Source organism: Triticum dicoccoides, chromosome 1B (genome assembly GCF_002162155.2).
Source record: "Triticum dicoccoides isolate Atlit2015 ecotype Zavitan chromosome 1B, WEW_v2.0, whole genome shotgun sequence".
Classification (NCBI taxonomy): domain Eukaryota; kingdom Viridiplantae; phylum Streptophyta; class Magnoliopsida; order Poales; family Poaceae; genus Triticum; species Triticum dicoccoides.
The window spans coordinates 319139846-319161584 of NC_041381.1; positions in this window are offsets into that span (position 1 = coordinate 319139846).

The following is a 21739-nucleotide window of genomic DNA, read 5'->3' on the forward strand; positions in this document are numbered from 1 at the left end:
GTTCGCACGATAGCAAGCATACCCTGCCGGATGCTAAAGGATCCGTCCTTTAAAGCGCTGCAGTTTGGGTTTATGCGCCGGCAAACCTGCCCAAATGGCGTAGGGTGGACATACAAGGAGAGGTTGAACAGGGAAATAACATGCATCATTTTGAAACACTGCAGAGTTATATTACATCAATTGTTGTTGTAGTTCTAACTAAGGATAAACACTGTCTTGGTCATGAACCTGCAGCGGCGATAAGAAACGGGGTGCCTAATCCCGGCGCTGGCCCTCTACCCTCTAAATTTCACCAACGCGGCTGATGATGGGCTCGATACGCTCCTCGAGCACCATGAGGTCTGCATCCTCTGGCAAGCTATCCAACGCGACATCGAAGTAAAGGTTGGGGTTCCAGTATGCCAGCTTGGTGAGGACCTTGGTCATGGAGCCCCGGCAAAGTATCCGGGCCTCGCTGGCCAGGGAGCTCGCCCAGTTGGAGTTAAATCATTCCAGGGCTCCAAGAATGCCCTCGAAGAACAGGGTCAGCCTAGCGTTGGGGCTCACGTTTGGCTCCGGGGTGTACCTCACGTCCAGCATCCCCATGTCTGCCAGCTTCTCTGTGGTCCTGTTGGCGACATCGACGAGGCGGCTGATCCAAAGGTTCTTGCCCTTCATGAAATCCTTGTGAGTGGCGGCATCGTCCTTCCGCAGCTGCTTCTCCGTCTCTAGGCCCTTGGCCAGGGCCTCCTCCCGAGATTTGGCCTCCGAAAGCATCTTCTCAAGACCCTCCAGCTTCAGCTTCAGGTCCTGGACAGAGTCGTTGGCGCGGGTGAGCAGCTCGGCCTTCTCGAGGACCGTGCCCTGCACCTGCGTCAAGGCGCAGTTGCCCAAGTCCTTCTCCTTCGCCAGCTGATCGGCCCTAGCCTTCAGGCCATCCCGCTCCGCCTCCAGCTCCTTCACCTTGCCGTCGTGGACCAGGGTTTGAGCGTCGAGTGCTTCCTAGTGTTCCTGCTCCAGCTCCTGGGTCTGCTGCGCGACGAGCCCCGCGACCTCCTCGTCCTTGCTGTGGAGTGTGGTAGAGAGCGCCGCCTCACGGGCAACAAGATCCTCCTCCTGGGAGTTCAGCTCGGCCTGGCACTGGGACCAGGTGGCCTCGGCTCGGGCGGCCTCTTCCCTTGCCACCTCCTGAGCCTTCTTGATGTCGGCCTGCTGCAAGAGGAGCTCCTGCGGACACACGACCAGCTGGCCTTGAGCGGACCTCAACTCCTCATGGGCCTGGCGGAACCAGGCCTGCGCCTCAGCAACACACTCCTCGAGGTCTGCCTTCGCCTTGCCCGCGGCCTCCTTCCTGGACTTCGCCTTGTCCAGACGGGCGCGGTGGAGCGCCTGGAGCTTCCAGAAGTTGGCGCCCATAGCCCTAAGGAGCTGCTCCTCCTGAGTGCCGCCGCCACCGGTGTTCGGTTCCTCGACGACCTCAAGCCCGGTGGTGGCAAGCACCTCGTCGTCGAACACCTCCCCCTCGGTCGGCGCCCTGGTGCCCGCCATCCCTGGGAGGTGGACGAACAGGTCGTCACCTACATTCGGGTACCTGCTCGAGCCAGAGGCAGCGGAGGAGGAGGTTGATCGTCGACTACCTTCTCCTCCTCGGGCGCGCCCTTGCCAGCCTCCCCGGCAGGCCCCTTGCCGGCCTCCTCGGTAGGCTCCTTGTCGGCCTCCTTGGTGATGCCCTTGTCGGCCTCCTCGGTCCCTCCGGTAGGCCCCTTGGCGGTGTCCTCGGCGGTGGTCTCGGCGGCCTCCTTGGCAGCGACCTTGTCGGCCTCAGCCACGGCGTCCGTGGCGACCTCCATGATGATGGTGTCGGTGTCCTCCTGGTCCGCCGGGGGGGGAGTTTGGATGCTAAAAGAAAAAATGAGTTAGGGCCAAGGTTAAGAGTCAAAAAAAAGAGAAGAAGAGTAAGGAAAATCAGATGAATCACCCGTGCCGGGCTGAGAAGAAGTGGCCCCCTCCCCGCCAACGTCTGTTGCTGGGACGGGGCCACCAGTGCCCAAGTCTACCTCCTCCTCCTCCGTGCGCATGGCCTCGGTGTCTGGCGCCCTTGCCGGGGACATCCCTCGGGGCGGTGTGGTCGATGGGCCCGGTGTGGTGGGGGTGGCCCTTGGTGGCTCCTCCTGCTGCCGCCCTCCTCCTGCAGCCACGACAAGGTCAGTACGAAAAAGTCGCACCCTAGCGCATGTTAATGGGGAGTAGGTGGTGAACGCACACTGGGGGATGAGCCGGGGGCTGTGCCGCGGACTGCTATCCGGGCTGCTCTCTACCACCAGCGGTGCCTTTGAGGTACCCGCCGGGGGCTGGCTGCCCATCGAGGCCTTGGCCCTCTTCGCCGCCCGCTAGGCCAGTGCCTCCATTTCCCTGTGAAGACAAAAATGAATCAAGTAAGGCGGCACGATTGGAGAGGATGGGAACGACGAGGGGCGGAATGCTTACTCGTCCTTCACCTCCTCTTCTGCTGCCTTCCTCTTCCTCCTCGAGCTGAGGGATGAAAAGTCGAAGGCGACCTTCGTGTCGGCGTTTGCGGAATGAGGGGGAGGCGATGGAGTCTGGTAGCATTTGGATGAAGAAGAGGCGGTCGCTTTCTTCTTCGCCACCGCGGCCTTCTTCTTCGCCGCCGCGGCCCTCGTCATGTGTGCGGGTTCCCCCTGAACCCCTTGCCGTGGCTCGGCCCTGCCAGACCGGACCGGCTCTCCAGAGCTGGCCCGACGCAGGACGCGTCCTTTCTTCATAATTGAGGGGGCGTCGGCCTCGGCCTCCTCCTCGGACGATTCCTTGACCACGTCCCCGACAAGGGGGGCCTCGGTGCTGACGCCGCCCGCCTCCCTGACAGACTTCGCCCACTGGCGAGCTCCTTCTCTTCCGCGGCCACAGCGGCCTCGTTCTCCACGCCGCCAGCGTTGCCGGCCGCCCTGGCAAGCTCTGCCTCCTCCACTCTGGTGGCGATGTAGTCCAGCTCCTCCTAGGTGGTGTCCTGGATGAGCAACGGCTCGTCATGATCGAGTTCTTTGACCAAGTTGTTGAAGAACTCCTGCACCTCGTGTGCCGGGGGCTCAACCTAGGCTGGGTCAAGACTGTGCGCGTTGAAGACCGGCATCATGGCGAGGATGTCGGCCTGCCGGGAGTTGTTGCTCAGCGGGACCACTCCCGAAGGCAGCCTGAACAAGGGCCCCTTGATGGCCTTGCTGGACTTTGCGGCCTTGCCGGTCTTCTCCACCCTACCGTCAGTGAACACGTCGAGCTGGAAGAGCCTCCGGCAATACCAGGAGTGCCCCATCACCGCGAGGTTGTGCTTCAGGCCGGTGCGGAGCCTCATGATGTCGGCCGCGTTCCTGAAATCCCAGGCCGGCCTCCCCTTGTTGTGCAGCGGAGCAATTCGGCGGTGGATAAAATCCGCTGCAATCATCTCGAGGGTGAGCCCGACCTCGGTGAGGCGGCGAATCCTGGTGGTGGCGATCGAAAACTTCTTATCATCGACGTCAAGGTTGCTCCTGTCCGCGCCACGGGTCGACGGCTCCCGACGAACGCCCCGGCAGAACTCCAGTGGGTTCTCCTCCACGATCCAGCACCACCGGCCCCGCCACTCCTCCCACCTCTCCTACACGGCACCCTCTTGGTATGCGCTTTTCCCCTAGGCCCTCGGGATCCAGGCAACGCTCCTAGTAAGGGTGCCCCCGGGTTGGATGCGGGGGGAGAAGTAGTGGCGAAAAAGCGCCGTGCTGGTAAACACCCCGGCGAAACCCTCACAGAGGTGGGCGAAGAATGCCAAGCACGCCACGGCATTCAGCGTGAGATCCAACAGATGGAAGCCAAAAGTACGCATGACATCGTTGAATAAGTGGGAAAAAGGGGGCAGAGCCCGCATAAGAAGAAGTCGACGAAGAATGGGTACCGTTTTGAGCCACCCTTGTTGCAATCAGCGGGATGACGCGCGTGGTAGGGTGCCCCATCGTATCCGTCCCCCACAAAGGCCTAAAGTAGTCCTTGAGGTCGAAGACGTCGATTGATGACGGGGTGAAATAGGCGAACCGCGCCCGCCACGCCACCGCCTCACTCTTCGGTGTCTCCTTCTCCTTTGTGTCCTTGGCTACGCCCTTTGCCCTTGCCAGATTTAGGCGCCATGGCGGCCGGGAAGAGGGCGAGGGGTCGAAAGTAGTGGGGGCGCAGCAGAAGCGAGCAGGAGCGAGAGCATGAGGAGGAACAAGATGGGGACGATGATGCCGAGATTGGGGAAAGCACAGAGGGTAAATGAGCCGTGCGCCCGCGGTTATTACTTTTTATGGGGAAGACGCGGGCCGCCTCTTTACCATTTATTACGACGTGATGCATGCCTGCAGTGACTGCCCCACACATGCCCCCCACGTCACATACAACCCCCACGTCACGCATTCAATGCGGGTCATGGGGAAGCGCAGCGGACAAAAAAATTTACTGCGGTAAAAAACCGCCCCGCCTGCCTGCGCACCGTTTTGGGCCTAGCCCAACAACGCGTTGCGCTTATGTGTGGCCCAGGCCCGGGGGCTCCTGTTGGTGTATGATGCCCCGCAAGTATACGGGATAGTTGTAGCATCTTTCGAGAAGTAAGAGTGTCGAACCCAAAGAGGAGCTAAAGGTAGAACAAATACTCTCTCAAGTCCTATCTACCACTGATACGACTCTACTTACGCTTGACGTTCGCTTTACCTAGAACAAATATGAAACTAGAAGTACTTTGTAGGTGTTCTTGGATAGGTTTGCAAGAAAGTAAAGAACGCGTAAATAGAAAATAGGGGCTGTTTAGATAAATAAACAATAAAGTAAATATAGCAAGTTTGGAAAAGTGGTGGTAGGAGTTGCGGAATTGTCCCTAAGCAATTGACTACTTTACTAGACCGATAACAAGTTTTATGTGGGAGAGGCCACTGCTAGCATGTCATCCTTGACTTGGAATTCTATGCACTTATGATTGGAACCATTAGCAAGCATCCGCAACTACTAACGTTCATTAAGGTAAAACCCAACCATAGCATTAAGATATATTGGTCCCCCTTCAATCCCATATGCATTAATTTCTATGCTAGGTTGAAGCTTCTGTCACTCTTGCCCTCCAATACATAGTCCTATCAACATACAACTAACCCTATGGTGTGATCCACACGCGCGCTCATATGATGGGTACCAAAGGATGGCAACATAACCATAAGTAAATTAAATCAATCATAGCAATTCATCAATCACCAATAGGACAACGAAAATCTACTCAGACATCATAGGATGGCAACACATCATTCGATAATAATATGAAGCATAAAGCACCATGTTCAAGTAGAGGGTACAACGGGTTGCGGGAGAGTGGACCACTATAGATAGAGGGGGGAAGGTGATGGATATGTTGGTGAAGATGGCAGAGGTGTTGGTGTAGATCGCGGTGATGATGATGCCCCCCGGCAGCACTCCGGCGCCACCAGAAGCAAGGGGGAGAGAGCCCCCTTCTTATTCTTCTTCCTTGACCTCCTCCCTAGATGGGAGAAGGGTTTCCCCTTTGGTCCTTGGCTCCCATGGTGTGGGAGGGGCGAGAGCCCCTCCGAGATTGGATCTATCTCTCTGTCTGTCTCTGTTTCTGCGTTCCCAGATTCTGCCCTTCCACCGTTTCTTTTATATCCGGAGATCCGTAACTCCGATTGGGTTGAATCTTTCGCCCAGATTTTTCTCATAAACTTAATTTTCTTGCGGCAAAAGAAGAGCGTCAACCGCCTTACGGGGTGCCCAGGAGAGTCCAGGGTGCGCCTGCCTCCCTGGGTCGCGCCCCCTGTCTCCTGGCCCCCTCAGGCACCGTCTCGTGTTGATTTTATTTCCCAAAAATCATAAATATTCCAAAATAATTCTCCGTCCGTTTTTATCCCGTTAGTAATCCATTTGATATGGGTTTTCTGTGAAACATAAAACATGCAACAGACAGGAACTGGCACTGGGCACTAGATCAATATGTTAGTCCCAAAAATAGTATAAAAAGTCGCCAAAAGTATATGAAAGTTGAAGAATGTTGGCATGGAACAATCAAAAATTATAGATACGACGGAGATGTATCAGCATCCCCAAGCTTAATTCCTGCTCGTCCTCTAGTAGGTAAATGATAAAAAAAAGATAATTTTTGATGTGGAATGCTACCTAGTATAATCTTGATCATATGTCTAATCATGGCATGAATATTAGGACACGAGTGATTCAAGGGAATAGTCTATCATTTGACATAAAAACAATAATACTTCGAGCATACCAACCAAGCAATTATCTTATCGAAATAACATAGCCAAAGAAAGCTCATCCCTACAAAATCATATAGTCTGGCTATGCTCCATCTTCACCACACAAAGCACTCCCATCATGCACAACCCCGGTTTCAGCCAAGCAATTGGTTCATACTTTTTAACGCGCTTCATCTTTTTCAACCATCATGCAATACATGACCGCAAGCCATGGATATAGCACTATAGGTGGAATATTATATGATGGTGAAGGTTTATGTGGAGAAGACAAAAAGGGAGAAAGTCTCACATTGACGCGACTAATAAACGGGCTATGGAGATGCCCATCAATTGATGTCAATGCGAGGAGTAGTGATTGCCATGCAACGGATGCACTAGAGCTATAAGTGTATGAAAGCTCAAACTGAAAACTAAGTGGGTGTGCATCCAACTTGCTTGCTCATGAAGACCTCGGGCATTTGAGGAAGCCCATCATCAGAATATACAAGCCAAGTTCTATAATGAAAATTCCCACTAGTATATGAAAGTGATAACTCAAGAGACTCTCTATATGAAGAACATGGTGCTATTTTGAAGCACAAGTGTGGTAAAAGGATAGTAACATTGCCCCTTCTCTCTTTTTCTCTCATTTTTTTATTTTCCTTTTTTTTATTTTTTTTATTTTTTTGGTGGGCTTCTTTGGCCTCTTTTTTTATTTGGGCTTCTTTGGCCTCTTTTATTTTTCATAAAGTCCGGAGTCTCATCCCAAATTGTGGGGGAATCATAGTCTCCTTCATCCTTTCCTCACTGGGGCAATGCTCTAATAATGATGATCATCACACTTTTATTTACTTACAACTCAATATTACAACTCGATATCTCGAACAAAGATATGACTCTATATGAATGCTTCCAGCGGTGTACCGGGATGTGCAATGATCTAGCATAGCAATGACATCAAAAAACGGACAAGCCATGAAAACATCATGCTAGCTATCTTACGATCATACAAAGCAATATGACAATGAATGCTCAAGTCATGTATATGAAGATGATGGAAGTTGCATGGCAATATATCTCAGAATGGCTATGGAAATGCCATGATAGGTAGGTATGGTGGCTGTTTTGAGGAATATATAAGGAGGCTTATGTGTGATAGATCGTATCGTATCACGGGGTTTGGATGCACCGGCGAAGTTTGCACCAACTCTCGAGGTGAGAAAGGGCAATGCACGGTACCGTAGAGGCTAGCAAATTGCGGAAAGGTAAGAGTGTGTATAATCCATGGACTCACATTAGTCATAAAGAACTCATATACTTATTGCAAAAGTCTACTTGCCCTTGAAGCAAAGTACTACTACGCATGCTCCTACGGGAAGGGTTGGTAGGAGTTAACCATCGCGCGATCGTGACCTCCACTCATAAGGAAAGCAATCAAAGAACACATCATGCTCCAACTTTGTTACATAACGGTTCACCATACGTGCATGCTACGGGACTTGCAAACCTCAACACAAGTATTTCTCAATTTCACAATTACTCAACACTATTGCAAGGAATCAAACATATCATATTCAGTGATCTACAAGTTTTATGTAGGATTTTATGACTAACCATGTGAATGACCAATTCCTGTCATCTCTCTAAATTGATATAAGTGAAGCAAGAGAGTTTAATTCTTTCTACAAAAGATATGCCCATTCTCTAACAAATATAAGTAAAGCAAAAGAGCATTCTACAAATGGCGGTTTTCTATATGAAGAGAAACAGGCAATCCAAACTTCAAATGATATAAGTGAAGCACGTGAAGCATTCTATAAAGCCATACTCAAAAGATTTAAGTGAAGTGCAATGAGCATTCTATAAATAAACCAAGGACTATCTCATACCAGCATGGTGCATAAAAGAAAAGTGAAAACTAAATGCAAAAGATGCTCCAAGACTTGCACATATCGCACGAACGAAACGAATCCGAAAACATACCAATACTTGTTGAAGAAAGAGGGGATGCCTTCTGGGGCATCCCCAAGCTTAGACGCTTGAGTCTCCTTGAATATTTACTTGGGGTGCCTTGGGCATCCCCAAGCTTGAGCTCTTGCCTCTCTTCCTTTTCCTCATATCGAGACCTCCTCGATCAAACACTTCATCCACACAAAACTTCAACAGAAAACTCGGTAAGATCCGTTAGTATAATAAAGCAAATAACTACTTTAAGTACTGTAGCAAACCAATTCATATTTTGTTTTTTGCATTGTGTGTACTGTAATATAGCTTTTTCATGGCTTAATCCACTGATAGGAATTTATAGTTTCATCTAAACAAGCAAACTATGCATCAAAAATAGAATCTGTCAAAAACAGAACAGTCTGTAGCAATCTGAACATTCACCATACTTATGCCCCAAAATTTCTACCAAAATTAGTGAACATAAACAATTTGTACAGAAAGACAGTGCAAAAAGAATGAGAACCGTTTGATGTTCCAGTTAAAAATGTAAAATCGCGCACTACAGCCAAAGTTTCTGTCCTGCACCGCACATACTAACAAGCATCGTAAACAATCCTAAAGGGAAACCTTGGTACATTATTTTTATAATACAATGGAATTGTACAAGGGGATAATTATTTTTCATGAAAAGTTTTTGTAATCAAGATTCACAAAGTTTCCGTGAGCATGAACAAAGTTCAAGGCTAGCTCCCACTTCAACAATGCTTGTCTTTCTCACTTTCACTTTCCTTTTTGAATAGTTTTTTGGGTTCCCCTCTTTATTTTTTTGTTTTTAAACTATATGAAAGCACTCAACAGAAATATATGACTCTCTAAAACTTCTGGTTTGTCTCCCTGGCAGCGCTTTCTTTAAAGCCATTAAGCTAGGCATATAGTGCTCAAGTAATGGATCCACCCGCGTCCCAAGGTATATCAAAGCCAATTTTAATTAACAATGATTTGTAATTTAGTAGTGAGCACAAAGTAACATATATCATGCAACAACAAAGTCTAACTCTCTTCCTATGCATCGGCATGTCATAAAAGAACAATTCATGCACACCTAGTAAAGGCCAATGCATAGTATAAGCAGTTTCTTGCAATTTTATCATACTGGAAACATAGAGAGGTGGAGATATAGTTCCTCTCTCATAATAATTGCAAGTAGGAGCAGCAAGCACATGCATATTATATCTATCAAAATTATCATGTGCAACGGTAAAAGGCAACCCATCAATATAATCCTTAATAAGCACAAACTTCTCCGATATAGTGTAGTTTGGAGAATTCAAAAAGATAATAGGACTATCATGCATGGGTGCAATAGCAACAATTTCATGTTTAACATAAGGAACTATAGAAAGTTCATCTCCATAAGCATAATTCATATTGGCATCTTGGCCACAAGCATAGCAAGCATCATCAAAAAGGGATATTTCAAGAGAATCAACGGGATTATAACAATCATCATAGCAATCATCCTTCGGTAAGCACGAAGGGGAATTAAACAATGTATGAGTTGAAGAGTTACTCTCATTAGAAGGTGGGCATGGGTAGCTAATCCGCTCTTCCTCCTTTTGTTCTTCGCTCTCCTCGTCATCTTTTTCATCCAATGAGCTCACAGTTTCAGTAATTTCTTCTTCCATAGCTTCCTGCAAAATATTATTCTCTTCTTGGACAGCGGAGAAATCCTCAATATATAGTTTAACATAGGCATTAGAAGCATAATTATCATAACAATATTCAAGTATGGAAAAAATTCAGATTTATAAAGAGTAGCATCATACTTTTCAATCAAAGAAGCAATTTCATAAGCACCCTTAAAAGAAACAAATTCTTCAATTTGTTGAACATCATAGTAATTATAAACACCCTTAACTACAAAGATACGATTCCATTATCACTAGACAAGCATTGATAGGGAAGGTGTTTCTTAAGGTTTTCAAAACAACAAGTAAAATCATATAGTTCACATAAAGTACAAGCATAGAATTGCAAATGATGAATTTGATCCAGTAAAAGTTTCCCTTTTTTAGATATACGGTGTCGCACATAACAAGCATGCTCATCTAAAGATTTGCCCTCAACTAAGCTAGTGGGGGTTTTAGCACGAGCACAAAGGGATCAAAGATGATCCAAGTAAAAAGCTTCAGGAGTGTGATAGATTTTGAGTGGTTCTTCAACCATTGGTGTAGCAGGTACAACTATTTTTTTTGGTATTTTGCGTTTCCTACCCATAACTAAGGATAGAAAACAACTTAGAATAGCAAATAAAAATTACTTAGTGATAAAGCAAACAAGCACACACGAGAATATTCACCCCACGCTATGACTCCCCGGCAATGGCACCAGAAAAAGGTCTTGATGACCCGCAAGTATACGGGATAGTTGTAGCCTCTTTCGATAAGTAAGAGTGTCGAACCCAACGAGGAGCTAAAGGTAGAACAAATACTCTCTCAAGTCCTATCTGCCACTGATACAACTCTACGCACGCTTGACGTTCGCTTTACCTAGAACAAGTATGAAACTAGAAGTACTTTGTAGGTGTTCTTGGATAGGTTTGCAAGAAAGTAAGAACGTGTAAATAGAAAATAGGGGCTGTTTAGATAAATAAACAATAAAGTAAATATAGAGAGTGTGGAAAAGTGGTGGTAGGAGTTGCGGAATTGTCCCTAAGCAATTGACTACTTTACTAGACCGATAGCAAGTTTTATGTGGGAGAGGCCACTGCTGGCATGTCATCCACGACTTGGAATTCTATGCACTTATGATTGGAACCATTAGCAAGCATCCGCAACTACTAACGTTCATTAAGGTAAAACCCAACCATAGCATTAAGATATATTGGTCCCCCTTCAATCTCGTATGCATCAATTTCTATACTAGGTTGAAGCTTCTGTCACTCTTGCCCTCCAACACATAGTCCTATCAACATACAACTAACCCTATGGTGTGATCCACGCGCGCGCTCATATGATGGGCACCAAAGGACAGCAACATAACCACAAGCAAATTAAATCAATCATAGCAATTCATCAACCACCAATAGGACAATGAAAATCTACTCAGACATCATAGGATGGCAACACATCATTTGATAATAATATGAAGCATAAAGCACCATGTTCAAGTAGAGGGTACAGCGGGTTACAGGAGAGTGGACCACTGTAGATAGATGGGGGAAGGTGATGGAGATGGTGGTGAAGATGGCGAAGGTGTTGGTGTAGATCGCGGTGATGATGATGGCCCCCGGCAGCACTCCAACGCCACCAGAAGCAAGGGGGAGAGATCCCCCTTCTTATTCTTCTTCCTTGACCTCCTCCCTAGATGGGAGAAGGGTATCCCCTCTAGTCCTTGGCTCCCATGGCATGGGAGGGGCGAGAGCCCCTCCGAGATTGGATCTATCTCTCTGTCTCTCTCTGTTTCTGCGTTCCCAGATTCTGCCCTTCCACCATTTCTTTTATATCCGGAGATCCGTAACTCCGATTGGGGTGAATCTTTCGCCCAGATTTTTCTCATAAAATTAGCTTTCTTGCGGCAAAAGAAGAGCGTCAACCGCCTTACGGGGTGCCCAGGAGAGTCCAGGGCGCGCCTGCCTCCCTGGGGCACGCCCCTGTCTCCTGGCCCCCTCGGGCACTGTCTCGCATTGATTTTACTTCCCAAAAATCATAAATATTACAAAATAATTCTCCGTCCATTTCTATCCCGTTTGGACTCTGTTTGATATGGGTTTTCTGCGAAACATAAAACATGCAATAGACAAGAACTGGTAATGGGCACTGGATCAATATGTTAGTCCCAAAAATAGTATAAAAAGTCGCCAAAAGTATATGAAAGTTGAAGAATATTGGCATGGAACAATGAAAAATTATAGATACGACGAAGACGTATCAGTGTACGAAAGTAGGGGCACTCCTTTGTAACCCTTACTTGTGCACGGGCAGTCGGAGCCGTGCCCAGGGCCATGCTTAGCAGAGCAGAGGGAGGAGTCAAAGTCGCAAGATGGTCAAAGCAGCGCTAAGACAGAGACACGGAGAGCAAGAGGGTGAGGTGGGTTCCCCCGGCAAGACCCTTGCCTGGGAGGCCTCCGCGGCCCTGCTACGTCTTGAGCTTGCGTTGGTTTTCCTCAAAGAGGAGAGGGTGATGCAGCAAAGTGTAGCGTAAGTATTTCCCTCAGTTTTGAGAACCAAGGTATCAATCCAGTTGGAGGCTCCTCAAAAGTCCCACGCACCTACACAAACAAACTGAGAACTCGCAACCAACGCAATAAAGGGGTTATCAATCCCTTCATGGCCACTTGCGAAAGTGAGATCTAATAAAGATAGTATGATAAGATAGATATATTTTTGGTATTTTATAATATAGATGCAAAAAGTAAAGATGCAAATAAAGTAGATTGAAAGCAAATATATTAAGAGATAGACCCAGGGGTCATAGGTTTCACTAGAGGCTTCTCTCAAGATAGCATAAGTATTACGGTGGTTGAACAAATTACTGTCGAGCAATTGATAGAAAAGCGCATATTTATGAGATTATCTAGGCATGATCATGTATATAGGCATCACGTCCATAACAAGTAGACCGACTCCTGCCTGCATCTACTACTATTACTCCACACATCGACCGCTATCCAGCATGCATCTAGAGTATTAATTTCATAAGAACAGAGTAACACATTAAGCAAGATGACATGATGTAGAGGGATAAGCACATACAATATGATATAAACCCCATCTTGTTATCCTCGATGGCAACAATACAATACGTGTCTTGCAACCCTTTCTGTCACTGGGTAAGTACACCGCAAGATTGAACCCAAAGCTAAGCACTTCTCCCATGGCAAGAAAGATCAATCTAGTAGGCCAAACCAAACTGATAATTCGAAGAGACTTGCAAAGATAACTCAATCATACATAAAAGAATTCAGAGAAGATTCAAATATTATTCATAGATAAACTTGATCATAAACCCACAATTCATCGGATCTCGACAAACACACCGCAAAAAGAGATTACATCGAATAGATCTCCACAAGGGAGGGGGAGAACATTGTATTGAGATCCAAAAAGAGAGAAGAAGCCATCTAGCTAATAATTATGGACCCGTAGGTCTGTGGTAAACTACTCAAAACTCATCGGAGGGGTAAGGATGTTGATGTAGAGGCCCTCCGTGGTTGCTTCCCCCTCCGGCAGAGTGCCGGCAAGGGCTCCGAGATGGGATCTCGCGGATACAGAAGGTTACGACGGTGGAAATTGTGTTTCGTGGTGCTCCTGGATGTTTTCGGGGTACGTAGGTATATATAGGAGGAAGAAGTACGTCGGTGGCCGCCCGAGGGGCCCACGAGACAGGGGGCACGCCCTACATGGGGGGGGGGGGCGCCCTCCTATCTCGTGGGGCCCTCGGAGGCTTCTTGACTTGCACTCGAAGATCTCCGGATCAGATTTGTTCCAAAAATAACGCTCCCGAAGGTTTCATTCCGTTTGGACTCCGTTTGATATTCCTTTTCTTCGAAATACTGAAATAGGCAAAAAACAAGAATATCGGTTGGGCCTCCGGTTAGTAGGTTAGTCCCAAAAATGATATAAATGTGTAAAATAAAGCCCATAAACATCCAAAATAGGTAATATAATAGCATGGAACAATCAAAAATTATACATACGTTGGAGACGTATCAAGCATCCCCAAGCTTAATTCCTGCTTGTCCTCGAGTAGGTAAATGATAAAAAAGAAATTTTTGATGTGGAATGCTACCTAGCATAATTCATAATGTAATTTTCTTTATTGTGGCATGAATGTTCAGATCCAAATGAATACAAAATAAAAGTTCATATTGACCTAAGAAATAGTAATACTTCAAGTATACTAATCAAAGTAATCATGTCTTATCAAAGTAACATGGCTAAAGAAAGTTATCCTGGAAAATCATATAGTCTGGCTATGCTCTATCTTCATCACACAAAGTATTTAATCATGCACAACCCCGATGACAAGCCAAGCAATTGTTTCATACTTTAATAATCTCAAACTTTTTCAACTTTCACGCAATACATGAGCGTGAGCCATGGACATAGCACTATATGTGGAATAGAATGGTGGTTGTGGAGAAGACAAAAAGGAGAAGATAGTCTCACATCAACAGGCGTATCAACGGGCTATGGAGATGCCCATTAATAGATATCAATGTGAGTGAGTAGGGATTGCCATGCAATGGATGCACTAGAGCTATAAATATATGAAAGCTCAATAAAAGAAACTAAGTGGGGTGCATCCAACTTGCTCGCTCACGAAGACCTAGGGCACTTTGAGGAAGCCCATCATTGGAATATGCAAGCCAAGTTCTATAATGAAAAACTCCCACTAGTATATGAAAGTGACAACATATGAGACTCTCTATCATGAAGATCATAGTGCTATTTTGAAGCACAAGTGTGGAAAAAGAGATAGTAGCATTGTCCCTTCTCTCTTTTTCTCTCATTTTATTTTTTCCTATTATTTTTTTCTTTCCCCCTTTTTTTCTTTGGCCTTTCTTTTTTTCTTTTTGGCCTCTTTTTTTCTTTTTGTAAAGTCTGAAGTCTCATCCCGACTTGTGGGGGAATCATAGTCTTCATCATCCTTTCCTCACTAGGACAATGCTCTAATAATGAAGATCATCACACTTCTATGGATTTACAACTCAAAGCTAGAACAGACATGACTCTATATGAATGCCTCCGGCGGTGTACCAGGATATGCAATGAATCAAGAGCGACATGTATGAAAATTATGAAGGTGGCCTCGCCACAAATACAATGTCAACTACATGATCATGCAAAAAGCAATATGACAAAAGTAATGCGTGTCATATGAACGGAATGGTGGAAAGTTGCATGGCAATATATCTCGGAATGGCTATGCAAATACCATAATAGGTAGGTATGATGGCTGTTTTGAGGAAGGAGTATGGTGGGTGTATGGTACCGGCGAAAATTGCACGGTACAAGAGAGGCTAGCAATGGTGGAAGGGTGAGAGAGTGCGTATAATCCATGGAATCAACATTAATCAAAAGAACTCATATACTTGTTGCAAAAATTTAGAAGTCATCAAAAACCAAAGTACTACGCGCATGCTCCTAGGGGGATAGATTGGTAGGAAAAGACCATCACTCATCCCCGACCGCCACTCATAAGGAAGACAATAAATAAATAAATTGTGCTCCAACTTCATCACAAAGCGGTTCACCATTCGTGCATGCTACGGGAATCACAAGCTTCAACACAAGAATTCTTTAAATTCATAATCACCAACTAGCATGACTTTAATATCACTACCTTCATATCTCAAAACAATTATCAAGCATCAAATTGATCATAGCATCCAATTCATTTTCTATGATTGTTTTTATTATACCCAACTTGGATGCTCATCATTCTAGGACCAACTTTATGATCATAGCAAATACCACGCTGTTCTAGAAGACTCTCAAAATGATATAAGTGAAGCATGAGAGACTAGCAATTTCTTCAAAATTAATACACCACCGTGCTCTAAAAGATATAAGTGAAGCACTAGAGCAAAAACTATTAAGCTCAAAAGATATAAGTGAAGCACATAGAGTATTCTAGCAAATTCTAATCAAATAGGCTTCGCCCAAAAGGTGTGTACAGCAAGGATGATTGTGGTAAACTAAAAAGCAAAGACTAATATAATACACGACGCTCCAAGCAAAACACATATCATGTGGTGAATAAAAATATAGCTCCAAGTAAAGTTACCAAAGAACGAAGACAAAAGAGGGGATGCCTTCCTGGGGCATCCCCAAGCTTAGGCTTTTGGCTATTCTTGAATATCTTGGGGTGCCATAAGCATCCCCAAGCTTAGTCTCTTTCCACCCTTTATTCCATAGTCCATAAAAGCTTTACCCAAAACTTGAAAACTTCACAACACAAATCTCAACAGGAAATCTTATAAGCTCCGTTAGTGAAAGAAAACAAAACCACCACATAAGGTACTGCAATGAACTCATTCTTTATTTATATTGGTGTTAAACCTATTGCATTCCAATTTATTTATGGTTTATAAACTAATTTACTAGCCATAGATGCATTGAAATAAGCAAACAACACACAAAAAACAGAATCTGTCAAAAACAGAACAGTCTGTAGCAGTCTGTAACTAACGCAAACTTCTCGAACCCTAAAAATCCTAAAAAAATAGGAAGTCCTGGAAAATTTGTTTATTGAACAGCAAAAAAAAATAATCAACGCAAAAGCACGTTCCTGTGATTTAACAAAATTATATTCGTGCGCACAAAGTTTTTGTTTTTCAGCAGAATCAAATCAACTATCATCGTAGGTTATCCTATAGGTTCTACTTGGCACAAAAATTAATTAAAAGATAAAAACACATCTAAACAGAAGGTAGATGCAATATTTATTACTAAACAGGAGCAAAAACAAAAAACATAAAGAAAATTGGGTTGCCTCCCAACTAGCGCTATTGTTTAACGCCCCTAGCTAGGCATAAAAACAAAGATAGATCTAACGAGTGCCATCTTTGGCACTAAATTCATAAGTAGCACCCATGATAGATTCATAAGGTAATTTGAATTTCTTTCTTGGAAAGTGCTCCATGCCTTTCTTTAATGGAAATTGGAATATAATATTCCCTTCCTTCATATCAATAATCGCACCAATTGTTCTAAGGAAAGGTCTACCAAGAATAATAGGGCAAGAAAGATTGCAATCTATATCAAGAACGATAAAATCTACGGGCACCAAATTTCTATTTGCAACAATAAGAACATCATTGATCCTTCCCATAGGATTTTTAATGGTGGAATCCGCAAGGTGCAAATTTAAAGAGCAATCATCAAGATCATGGAAACCTAGAATATCACATAAAGTTTTCGGAATCGTGGAAACACTAGCACCCAAATCACACAAAGCAAAACACTCATAATCTTTAATTCTAATCTTTATAGTAGGTTCTCACTCATCATTAAGTTTTCTAGGTATAGAAACTTCCAAATTAAGTTTTTCATCATAAGATTGCATCAAGGCATCAACAATATGTTTGGTAAAAGCTTTGTTTTGACTATAAGCAATCAACGGATTGCAACAAGGAGATACAACCTTTTAAAGAGCAATTAGCATAATCAAATTCCTTGAAATCCGAGATAGTAAGTTCAATATTATTAGAAGTTGAGGATTCTCCAATCTCACTTTTACCAAATTTAACATCAAGATCTAAAGACTCCGAATTTTTGGACGCCTTCTAGGCAAAGTTGATTCATCATCACTCCCATAATCATAAAAATTCATATTGCAAAACATAGATCTAATCGGAGACGTATCAATAACTTTAAGATCCTCATCATTATTTTCATGAAGACTAGAAGAACACGCTTTTATAAAGCTTTCTTTTTAGCACGCAATCTAGCGGTTCTTTCCTTGCACTCATCAATGGAAATTCTCATTACTTTGAGAGACTCATTGATATCATGCTTAGGAGAATAAGATCCAAGTTTAAGAGAATTAACATCAAGCGAAAGTCTATCAATGTTCCTAGCCAAATCATCAACTTTGAGCAATTTTTCTTCAAGCAAGGCATTAAAATTATTTTGAGAAATCATACATTATTTCACACTATTCTCAAAATCAGAGGGCATCTTATTAAAATTACCATAAGAATTATTGTAGGAATTTCCATAATTATTAGAGGGGTTACTAGGGAACGGTCTAGCATTAAAATTTCCTCTATAAGCATTGTTTCCAAAACTATTCCTACCAACAAAATTCACATCCATAGATTCATTATTATTCTCAATCAAGGAAGACAAAGGCATATCATTGGGATCAAGAGGAGTATTTTTAGTAGCAAACATCTTCATAAGTTCATCCTTCTTTCCACTCAAAACATTGATTTCTTCTATACCATGCACTTTTTTACTAGAAGATCTTTCGGTGTGCCTTTGAGAATAATTAGCCATAATATTATCAAGCAATTTTGTAGCATCTCCTAATGTGATTTCCATAAAGGTGCCTCCCGCGGCCGAATCTAAAAGATTTCTAGAAGCAAAGTTCAAAACGACATAAATTTTTTGTATGATCATCCATAAATTCAAACCATGAGTAGGGCAATTACGAAGCATCAATTTCATTCTTTCCCAAGATTAGGCAACATGCTCATGATCAAGTTGTTTAAAATTCATAATATCGTTCCTAAGAGTGATGATCTTAGCGGGAGGAAAATACTTAGAGATAAAAGCATCTTTGCACTTGTTCCAAGAATCAATACTAGGCAAAGACGAAAACCAAACTTTAGCACGATCTCTAAGTGAAAACGGAAATAACTTCAATTTAACAATATCATTATCCGTATCTTTCTTCTTTTGCATATCACACAAATCAATAAATTTGTTTAGATGAGTAGCGGCATCTTCACTAGGAAGGCAGGCAAATTGATCTTTCATAACAAGATTCAGCAAAGCGGTATTGATTTCACAAGACTCAACATCATTAAGAGGAGCAATCGGAGTACTAAGGAAATCATTATTATTGGTATTCAAGAAGTCACACAACTTGGTATTATCTTGTGCCATGGCAACAAGTAATCCAACACAGAAGCAAACAGAAAAACGGCAAGCGAAAAAAAGAGAGGAGGAGATTGGGAAAGAGAGGGCGAATAAAACGGCAAGGGTGAAGTGGGGGGAGAGGAAAACGCGAGGCAAATGGCAAATAATGTAAATGCGAGGGAGATGGGTTTGTGATGGGTACTTGGTATGTCTTGACTTGAGCGAAGACCGTCCCCGGCAACGGCGCCAGAAATCCTTCTTGCTACGTCTTGAGCTTGCGTTGGTTTTCCTCGAAGAGGAGAGGGTGATGCAGCAAAGTGTAGCGTAAGTATTTCCCTCAGTTTTGAGAACCAAGGTATCGATCCAGTAGGAGGCTCCTCAAAAGTCCCACGCACCTACACAAACAAACTGAGAACTCGCAACCAACGCAATAAAGGGGTTGTCAATCCCTTCACGGCCACTTGCGAAAGTGAGATCTAATAAAGATAGTATGATAAGATAGATATGTTTTTGGTATTTTATAATATAGATGCAAAAAGTAAAGATGCAAATAAAGTAGATTGAAAGAAAATATGATAAGAGATAGACCCGGGGGCCATAGGTTTCACTAGAGGCTTCTCTCAAGATAGCATAAGTATTACGGTGGGTGAACAAATTACTGTCGAGCAATTGATAGAAAAGCGCATAGTTATGAGATTATCTACGCATGATCATGTATATAGGCATCACATCCATAACAAGTAGACCGACTCCTGCCTGCATCTACTACTATTACTCCACACATCGACCGCTTTCCAGCATGCATCTAGAGTATTAAGTTCGTAAGAACAGAGTAACGCATTAAGCAAGATGACATGATGTAGAGGGATAAACACATGCAATATGATATAAACCCCATCTTGTTATCCTCAATGGCAACAATAAAATACGTGTCTTGCAACCCTTTCTGTCACTAGGCAAGAACACCGCAAGATTGAACCCAAAGCTAAGCACTTCTCCCATGGCAAGAAAGATCAATCTAGTAGGCCAAACCAAACTGATAATTCGAAGAGACTCGCAAAGATAACTCAATCATACATAAAAGAATTCAGAGAAGATTCAAATATTATTCATAGATAAACTTGATCATAAACCCATAATTCATCGGATCTCGACAAACACACCGCAAAAAGAGATTACATCGATAGATCTCCACAAGAGAGGGGGAGAACATTGTATTGAGATCCAGAAAGAGAGAAGAAGCCATCTAGCTAATAACTATGGACCCGTAGGTCTGTGGTAAACTACTCACAACTCATCGGAGGGGCAAGGATGTTGATGTAGAGGCCCTCCGTGGTTGCTTCCTCCTCCGGCAGAGTGCCGGCAAGGGCTCCAAGATGGGATCTCACGGATGCAGAAGGTTACGGTGGTGGAAATTGTGTTTCGTGGTGCTCCTAGATGTTTTTGGGGTACGTAGGTATATATAGGAGGAAGAAGTACGTCGGTAGCCGCCCGAGGGGCCCACGAGACAGGGGGGCGCGCCCTACAGGGGGGGCGCCCTCCTATCTCATGGGGCCCTCGGAGGCTTATTGACTTGCACTCCGAGCTCTCCGGATCAGATTTGTTCCAAAAATAACGCTCCCGAAGGTTTCATTCCGTTTGGACTCCGTTTGATATTCCTTTTCTTCGAAATACTGAAATAGGCAAAAAAAAACAGCAATATGGGCTGGGCCTCCGGTTAGTAGGTTAGTCCCAAAAATGATATAAATGTGTAAAATAAAGCCCATAAACATCCAAAAGAGGTAATATAATAGCATGGAACAATAAAAAATTATAGATACGTTGGAGACGTATCAGGCCCCGGCAAGGACCTTGCCGGGACAGCTTGCCCAACCCCAACGGGGCACACCACCCTCGAGCCCAAGGCTTTCAATACCGACAACCACATTGGAACCAAGGCTCGGGAGGCGCCTCCATGAAGGCATGTAGATCTTTGTGAAGATCATGAACACTCCAAGTCAGATGAGGATTAGAAGAAGACGAACCTCGACGAGATCCTTGCCGAGGAAACCCACAAGACCTCCGGCAAGATCCTTGCTGGGGACGACCACGATGCCACGGCAAGAACCTTGTCGGGGCCTCGGCAAGGCCCTTGCCAAGGACGTCCGTGGGGCCACAACCAGGCCCACGCTTGCCAAGGTTCCACCGCCACTCCCATGCAGCTGCCAGCCCACCATCTAGGTAGGCACCTGCGTGTCTACCTGAGGCCTCCAGGCCAACTCAGCGCATGCCTACGTGGTGGCATGCAAATCTTCGTGAAGGCCCTACCACCGCGGCACCTCAGCAGCCTGCCAGCCTACATGGCGCTGACCGCCTAGCTGGCCCGAGCGCGTGTCGAAGTAGGGCAAGGCGGCGGTAAAGTGAGGGGGACACCTAAGGGGCGCATTAAATGCATCTTGTCCCGTAATGGCTAAGCGATAAGCTTGGCCACTGTACATCGATGCCACCTCCTGTGTGTGACTGTGGCGATCCCCTTGACTATAAAAGGAGGCCCGAGGCATCCAGGAGAAGGACTTGGACCCTTGGACAAGTTACACTCATCGTAGCTAAGCTCAAGAACTCCAAGAACACTCAAATAGACACAAAAGCAGGACTAGGGTATTACGCATCCTCGCGGCCTGAACCTGGGTAAACGACCCGTGCTTGTGCTGATTGTTGATCCCGCTCTTCTCACGACCCCGCGCCCCGCAACCATAGTAGGGATTCCAGTGATCCCATAGGTGTCGTTTCCACCAACAGATCTTCATCATTATTTTCACAGAAACTAGAAGAACACGCTTTTACAAACCAATCTCGCTTAGCACGCATCCTATTGGTTCTTTCTTTACACACATCAACAGAAATTTTAATAGCTTTTATAGATTCATTAATATCATGCTTGGGTGGGATAGATCCAATTTTCAAAGA